At 35.4% G+C, this 8400-nt stretch overlaps 1 long non-coding RNA gene across 1 annotated transcript; it reads left to right on the forward strand.

Moving 5' to 3' along the window:
- The first annotated feature begins 2164 nt into the window (after nucleotides 1–2164).
- On the forward strand, nucleotides 2165–3058 carry LOC135278938 (uncharacterized). Its single transcript, XR_010346322.1, has 2 exons — nucleotides 2165–2305; nucleotides 2535–3058. It is a non-coding gene; the product is annotated as an uncharacterized LOC135278938 (long non-coding RNA).
- Nucleotides 3059–8400: the final 5342 nt, after the last annotated feature.

Here is an 8400-nt window from a genome sequence, read left to right on the forward strand (position 1 = left end):
CTCACCAGCATACATTCACATATCAGATCTACACTTATAAGGTAAATAAATAAAGAAAAGTAAACAAAAAGACTATAGAAGACTACTTCTTTGAAAGCTCAAATTTATAAAAAATTAGGAACAATTTTGCCATGAATTAAAATGTGGTACAACTTTTTGCTTCAACTAATGGAGCAATTAGGAACATCTGCAAAACTCCAGCATATTTAAAGACTGTCTGAGCCTGAGCCAAGTTCAACAGGCAGTCCATTTTCTGTTGGTTCAGGACATATTCATTCCCCTCTAGTCAAAACAAGCAGTAATAACTGGAATTAAAGATTGGTTTTGTCATGGACTGTGAGTGCTGATTGAAACTTTTTCCATGGCTTGTGTATATATATCCAGTCCCTCGAGCTCAGAACGTGGAGCCTTTCCGTCCCTGGAACACTAACAGAGCTCACAGCCCTACCCAACAGCCTGAGGTGGTGTTATTATTTCTACCAAGTTCACTTGAAACTGATCAGTTGCAAAAATTATAACAGGGAATCAGAAACACAAATGTAACAAACACAAACCTAAACATAGAAGTTCAGGCCACATGAACTCAGCAGGGCTAAAAGTCTCTCAGTTGTGCTGTAGGATGTGTTAGATTTTAATATGCAAAGCATAATGTGTTGGTCTTATCTGAGACTCTGAGTGAGGATACACTCCAATTTATTCTTGAAAAGAGATACATGGTTGTACCCTCCCCTACCCCATACCTCTTTCCTAAGATTCATATAATTCTTGGGAAAGAAGATCTCCTCCATCTTGGTGTAAATAATCACAGAACCACTAAGGCTGGATAAGATCTTCAAAATCATCCAGTCCAACCATCAGCCCAGCAGCACCATAATCATCCCTAAATCATTCTCCAAGAGTCACATCCAGACACCTCTTGAACACTTCCAGAGAAAGTGACTCCAGCACCTCCCTGGAGAACTTACTCAAATAAGATGATGATTACATAAGATGATGTCAACCAAAACTGTTGATGAGAAAAACAAAACTTCATTTTGAAATGATAAACAAACAAACAAACCCATTTCTCAGCATGAAAATGCCAAGTGTAACTGAAAAACAAAATAGCTACCTGCCCCAGAACCACCTACCAAAACTGATTAATAACTGTTGCCTTTAAACTGTTGAACTTGCATACCTAACAATGTTCTACAGATTAAATCTATCTATACAGAAAATTAACCATACACAATTTTATAAGTCTGATTCTTTAAAAAGCAGAGCTCTGTTGCACCAGAGATTACAATGTGTTGGGATCTGTAATAAAGTATATTAATCAACACTTTTCAGTCTGGGATATACAGTACAACAAAACAAAGTGTATACAGATAGAAAATACTCAAAATCTGCACTGCTGTAAGCAAGACAAACTTTTCACAGCAAATTTTCTATATACTTTTTGTTTATTATTTTGTGTATGTGAGTAAATTTATCCATAATGTAAGCTTAAATATATGTGAGTGCCCAAGATCATATTTATTCCAAACACTAGAGTGGGCATATGTGTGTTTAGACTCTTGAAAAAGGTTTTTATCGTTACAGAATCTAACAAACTTTAAAATGGAATATAAACCAATACTCTGCAAATGAAATACCCTTGTCTATTACAGCAGATGTTTTAATATGGGTATAAAAATGTACTTTCTTACAGTATTGTTGTACAATTCCAAATTATTGTTTTACAAATTCCAAGGCATTTTAATAGGAATTTCAAAAAAGTGAAAGAAATACATACTTCCATAACATTGCCTCCTCTTAATTGCTGTACCAGGAAGCACACTGCAATAGAACTCTGCCAAAATTGAAAAATCAGGCCAACACATAGAGGCACAGAAAAAGTAAAATTTCAAGTAATTTTATTGAACACCACTGTGATTTTTTGAAACATTATTCTTTGATTTACAGTGGAACAAACTGTCAATAGCACCACTCCATTAAAAAACTCCATTAAAAAACAAATACCCAGGACAAATTGCAGTTACCTTGGTAATTTGTTAGCATGTGGTTATTTCAAATAAAAATATTGCATAGATTTTATAATACTATACTATTTGCATAGATTAAAAGATGAAGAATGGAAAGTGTTATGAGTGCATCCTAGTTACCATGGACACATTCCATTCTCAGTGTTATTTGGAGGTGCAAGTGGTAAAGGAATTCACTACCACACTGCTTATTCCATAGGCATTTTCTTCATTAAAAAAGAGAGAAGATGAAAGGATGAGCAAACCCAAATCTAAACAGCAGCAACCAAACAAGGCTTCAGGTAAAACATCATTGCAATTTTTAAACAAATAAAACAACTAAAGTATTTACGGGAAAATTAGCAAAAAATAAACTATTTAGGAAGTATCTCTTGTCAAAATGAATCTGAACGGTAGATTACCAGAAGCATAGAACTCTCTACATTGTATGAGAAAATAGTATTTGAAATTTGTCACATAGTTAGGCACCTTTTAAGGATGTGGATTTCACTTTCCTTTAATCTCTTTCAGAAGCTACAGAAGTGAAGACAAGTCTCACATGTCAGACTCGTACTGTGTACTAAGAAGCCTCTGGGGGAAGCTGAGACAGACGTGTGAACTGAGAAACCCTGGGCAAAGGCAAATATGAGAAATTTTCTCCTTCCCCAGTACACATTATTAGGATTTCAAACTTCTTCAGATTCATCTTTTTGCTTTGCTTAAAACTAGTAACTCAAAATACAGTTTCTCAGATAACAGGCTATATGGAGGTTAACTTCTCCCTTAAATTATTCTCCTTGAAGTAGTTAAACATTCATTGGAGAAAGCAGGTGACTACAGAATCTAGAAAATAACATTGTTGAGATTCAGGAGATCTAGACTGAAACATTTTCCTCAGTCCCAGGTGAATGGCCTAGATCCCCAGTCTTTGTTTCTAGCCTTGGATTTGTTACTACAGTCCAAGATTCCACTGTACAGTGAAGGAGCCATTGTGTCTTCTACAGAGAAAATGCCACATTCTCAGTCTTAGAGACTTTATCTCTACTGAATCCCTTTACCCAGACTATTTTATCACATATTATATTACTTCTCCATCATATTAAAAAAAAACCCCACCAACCTATGCTTTTGTTTGGGTTTTGTAGATTGAAGAAGACCATAAAATCTTCATTTCAGAATTAGAGTATTCAAATGCTTCTGTCACTCACTTTATCATTTTATCTTCTCTTCTCTTGCACAGTGTTGTTGCATTTTTACTACAATTTCAAATTAATCTATTGGTTTCAAAACAATTTGCTTCCATGTATTTTGGTTAAGAAATTGCCCATGTCACCCTCACTTAAACCTTAACAAAATAAAAGTGGAATACATATCAGCATTACTGAAATATCTTAAAGGAGATAACTATAAATTAGATATTTCTAAACTTTTTACTTATGAAAAGGCAGCCTCTCATCATAGTTTTTTCTACTCCTATTCTAACATAGTTACATCTAAGTGAGAAGCTGATACCATAGTAGAGAGTGTTTTTTATTTCATAGTGAAGTTTTTCTAACAGTTGCATTTACATCCACACTGCAGCTTTGACTGCATAAGAAATAAAGGAAATATTGAGTTGGACAACAGAAATCTTTAAGTTTAGACAAAGCTTTCCTCATTCTGCAAGTGAATGAAGCTGAGGCTTCTAGGTGACTATGAAAAATGCAAAACAGATATCACTCCATTTTCACCAAGAAGAGGCAACCATGTTTTGTGTCTAAACTATGAAAGCAGTAGCACTGACAATAGACAGGCAATTGCAAAAGAACTAAAATAAAATGTTTCATATCTTTAGGAAGGGCTGGAGTGAGGCTCTCCTTAGGCATGGACACTGCCCCAGCTCAAGCCAATGCTATTTTGATCCCTGTGGGATAAGCTGCTGCGGAACGATAACACACACGGGCAATTGTTTCATGAGAGCTACAATGGCATATTGTGATTAACTTAAAAGCAAGAATGCAGATCTTGTGGAACTGAAGAATCTGTTAAGTCTCCTTTTTTCCTTCCTGCCTCCAAGACCAGTTAGACACTTGGTAATGAAAATACATGACTGGTCAAAGCAGATTATTTTGAGAGTTCTGATTTGGTTAATATGCAAGAATGTGAGCACCAGCAAATGCAGCCTGGAAGAAGGGACTATACTGTTTTCAGGACTGGTGCTGGTATTAGCTCAGAATTACTGGCAGGGTTTGACCTGAAAAAGAAAGTAAAACGGACTATCAAGAGGTTGCAGTTAATGAAGTCCTAATTTATTTGGGGTTCTCAGAAGTCTTTGAAGGACAACTGTTTAGGAGTAAACACAAAAAAATGAAACACATCTGAGTACAATAGTGCAAGAGTCCACCAAACTGAAATTAAACTAAACATGCACTGGTGCCATTCCACATTTCAGGGATGAACAATATGAAATAAAACAGGTACTAGTTGCTGTTATGTCTGTGAAATCAGATGCCTTTTGTTCTTTTGGCAATTTATTGACTTTCTTCTCAAATTTAAGGTAGGGCTTACAGGGTCCCGGCTTCATTTCACAACTGATACAAAACCTCAACATCTGCATGTGCTATAATATAGGAAATTATTCAAATTACTATTTTGTCTACACTGATAGGATTACATCTCTACAAGATAAAAGTTTCCTTCTGATCTGCACTCATGAGAAGAAAAAGTAAGTTTATCTGGCATTTACTAGACATAGGCCATTTTTCAGTCATTCTAAGAGATGTCCACTTTATCTATGCCAAAGAGTCTAAAGGGTAAAAGCTAATACCCAGCTGTGCTAAAGTAACTGTTCTACAAGAAATACCCAGACACAAAATCGAGTTGAAATTCTGGACAACAGTGTGTACTTGAAAGTTTGTACAGATTCTTCTCAGGACCACATTAGTCATCATGGAAACCCACATACTTCCTTTCCCTATGTCTGCTTTGGTTTTGGAGAAAAAGAAGTTTTAATAGCAAGGAAAGTTAAAACAAGCTTTAGTTTGCTTTAGTTAGCAAACAAAAATAGAAACAGTGACTGTAGCAGTTCAGAGATAATGAAGGTAACTTCCTGGTGGCAAGGCAAACTCTTGTGTGGTGCTTTTAACAAGTATTTCAAATGCATGAAGTGTCTCAATTCCAAAATTTCACATGTAGCAACTATGAAGCTGATAATTTTTCCCCCATTTCACTCACACTTGGAAACATCAACCCACTTAAACCAAGGGATTAGCTTTGCGTGTGTGTATGCCTGACTACTGAAGGCTCCCACTTAGAGCATCTGAAAAACATTTTAGTAAAATTCAGGAGGAAGATATAAAAAGCTTGGAAATAATAATTGTCTTTTCCTTTGGGGAACGCAGTACTTATATTTGAACACAACATTTGTTGTCTTGCCACGGTCTCTTCCCTTTCTCTCGGTTTCATACCTGGTTTATTTCTGTTTTAGTACCTTTCTTTCTCAGTTTTCCCAGAGCTTGTGGGTGGGAGAGAGAATAAATAAAAAGTGACGAAAGGAAAAAAAAAAGAAGTAACTAAAGCTGTTTATCACAGCTGCTTGCAGCAAAGGTGCTTCAGAAGTTAAGGTCTACCTTTGTAGGGACTTGTGCACACAGATCAGAGAAAGAGTACAAGAGTGAGAGACAATGCAGAAGGGAGGGGATGTGCTGAAGGGAAAGCAAAACTATCAGAGGGAATAAAATATTACTCTAGAGGATCAGAGTCTTCACTTATGAGCATGATACTGGCCATTTATTAATGTGATTAAACAGGCAGACCTAGATCAGACCGCCACAAAGAGATTATTCTACCACTTAATAGAACAAAGCATGCAAGCTAAGTGCAAGACATAACATTCCCTTCTAGATGGATAAGACACTGACAGGTTTCATTTAAAACCATTTCTTTAAACTTTGTCCTCCTTAATTCAGTTTTAAGGTCTCCCTCTCACAATTTCAGGTCTAGTCAATGTTTTTAAATTTTTTTGTGTGTGTGTGTGTGTGTTTGAGTTTGTTTCCTCTTTATTAAAAAACTCCAAACAACAGAATAGAGCAGTCAGACTTTTGCTATCTGTATAAAATGTCCTGAAGTACAGCAGTGTTACAGTGCAAAGTAATTTTCAGGGAATCTGCACCTCTTTTAGCAGGATATGTATATATAACTGGCAATCCTTTTTATTACAGATGAAGTCTTAGTTAAATCATCCCACTGCTCCCTTCTTGGATACTTCTTATCTTCCTGATTTGCATATATCTGCCACCAGTTTAATCTAATATCTGCTGAAAACTGTTTTCCTATATTTGTACGTGGGCAGCTCACTTTCAGCACTGACATCTCCTACTCTAAATTTTGAGGAACATCTATTGCATTGGTCCCTAAAATCTCACCACATTTTTTAAGAACAAACTAACACCATCAGTGCATTTTTCAAAGTTCCCTTGCTGTCTATTTACAGCTTTAACTCCACCTCAAATCAGAAGACAGGAACACTAAAGAATCTATCACATGGTGCAGGCATTCTCATATACTTGGCTCCTACGCATGACTCCAGTTTTTAGAAAAAGCTGTGTTAACAAGTGTGCCCTTTCTCTCCATCAGTTATCAGCCCAGTACTATAGGGAGCATGTGCTACCTGTTGGTTGAATTTTTTTTTCCTGTTTATTCAAACACTAGGATTTTTTCAGTCCAATTTTAACTACTCATTTTACATGAAACTTAACACTGATTGCCTTTAGGTTTCAGTCCATTATAAACTGCATAGGAGGAAACAATTGTACAACTCAGCTGTAGCACCAACTTAGCAAAAGCTGAAATTTCTCATTATCATTTGTCATGATAATTTGATATGCACAAGTATTAAAACATACATTGCATTTTCTGTCATAAGTATCTGCTTGGTTTTGTGATGCTTTCCAGCTACACAGCTTCTCTTGCTTGCAATCCCCATCTGCTGTCATTCCTTTCACTCTATTGTTCACTGTCATCCTATTATGTTATTTAGAACTCTGGCTTCAGACACTCTCCCAGGCTTCTGCATCTACAGTATTATTTTGAGTTTTTCAACAAATTATTTCTATAATTTTACTGTGCACTAGTGGTCACTCTTCTAGTTCCCACCCTTCTCCAGATAATTTGTGTAATTCAGGCTTCAGCCAACAAATGACATTTACACGGTTGTACCCAATGCACAATTTTAATCTAATTTTTTAAGTCCATCCAAAAGCTGCAGGCACTTTTAATTTGGTTTTATTTAGGTTTATTTCAGTTTAACACAAACTGATTTCATTTATACCGTATCAAAATCAAGCAAATCTTTAGAATAAAAATCCATAGAGCAGTTTAGACCACCAACTTTGTTTAAAAATTATATCTAGGTTACACTGGTGCATCTTTAGATAAGACCTTTCATAGCCTATCTCACACTGAGCTACAAATTCAGAACTTTATCTAGCTTTGCCTTCTACACTTCTTGCCTTCTTCTTTCCCTTGAACACTTTGCTGAGTGCATTTAATGACTTTTGATAAATGAAAAAGTATAAATATATGGTATGCCTAGTCAAGTAAACATATCTGACAGTTGTTCATCATGAATGCTACTATGTATATGGAAAATGAAATAATGTAAACAGTTCTTGGTTAATAAAGTAACAGAAAAAATAAATAATTATTTTTCTAACTTGAAGCAGGAAAAAGGAAAATAAAACAGGCAAGAACACAAACTTACTTTTGGTAACATGAAAGTAGAATTACTCCTGAGGTATCCCAGAGAACAAGATTGATAACGATTTACTACCTAAGTAAGGCAAGTGAAAAATAGAACTAAATCTTTGTTTCTAAAGAACAAGCACTGGCAGTAGGGAACGTGTGAACATGACTTGGTTACAGCAAGAAATGTTTACATTATTAAGCAGAAAGTAGTTGTGATTGCTTACCTTGAGAAACTATTAATTTCATGACATGAAAATCATCCTTGTCAGGTAGGACTAGATCAAGTATGATATTTTTAAAGAAAGCCACAAATATTAAAACCATGCATAATACTTAAAAAGGGAGCTTAAACATTGCCATTCTGTGAGATACTACTGTCTGTATATTAAAGACTGGTTATAAGTAGACAAAACCCAGCTGAGACAAAAGTAAAAAATACATCTCTAGGCTACCAGTGATATAGTAAAACCAGATTAATGGCAAATTAACTGTGATTACTTTAACATACCTTAATTAAAACTGATATGAGAATATTCCAATGCATCTTCAAATAACAGCTCAACCTCTATTGAAAAAGGATTTTATAAGCCCACATGACAGCACTGCATTATCATAGACTCACTAAGAACTCAACTTCACAAGTAATAATCACTCCGTATAAATTATATATCTA

The sequence above is a fragment of the Passer domesticus genome, chromosome 11 (assembly GCF_036417665.1).
Source record: "Passer domesticus isolate bPasDom1 chromosome 11, bPasDom1.hap1, whole genome shotgun sequence".
NCBI lineage: Eukaryota > Metazoa > Chordata > Aves > Passeriformes > Passeridae > Passer > Passer domesticus.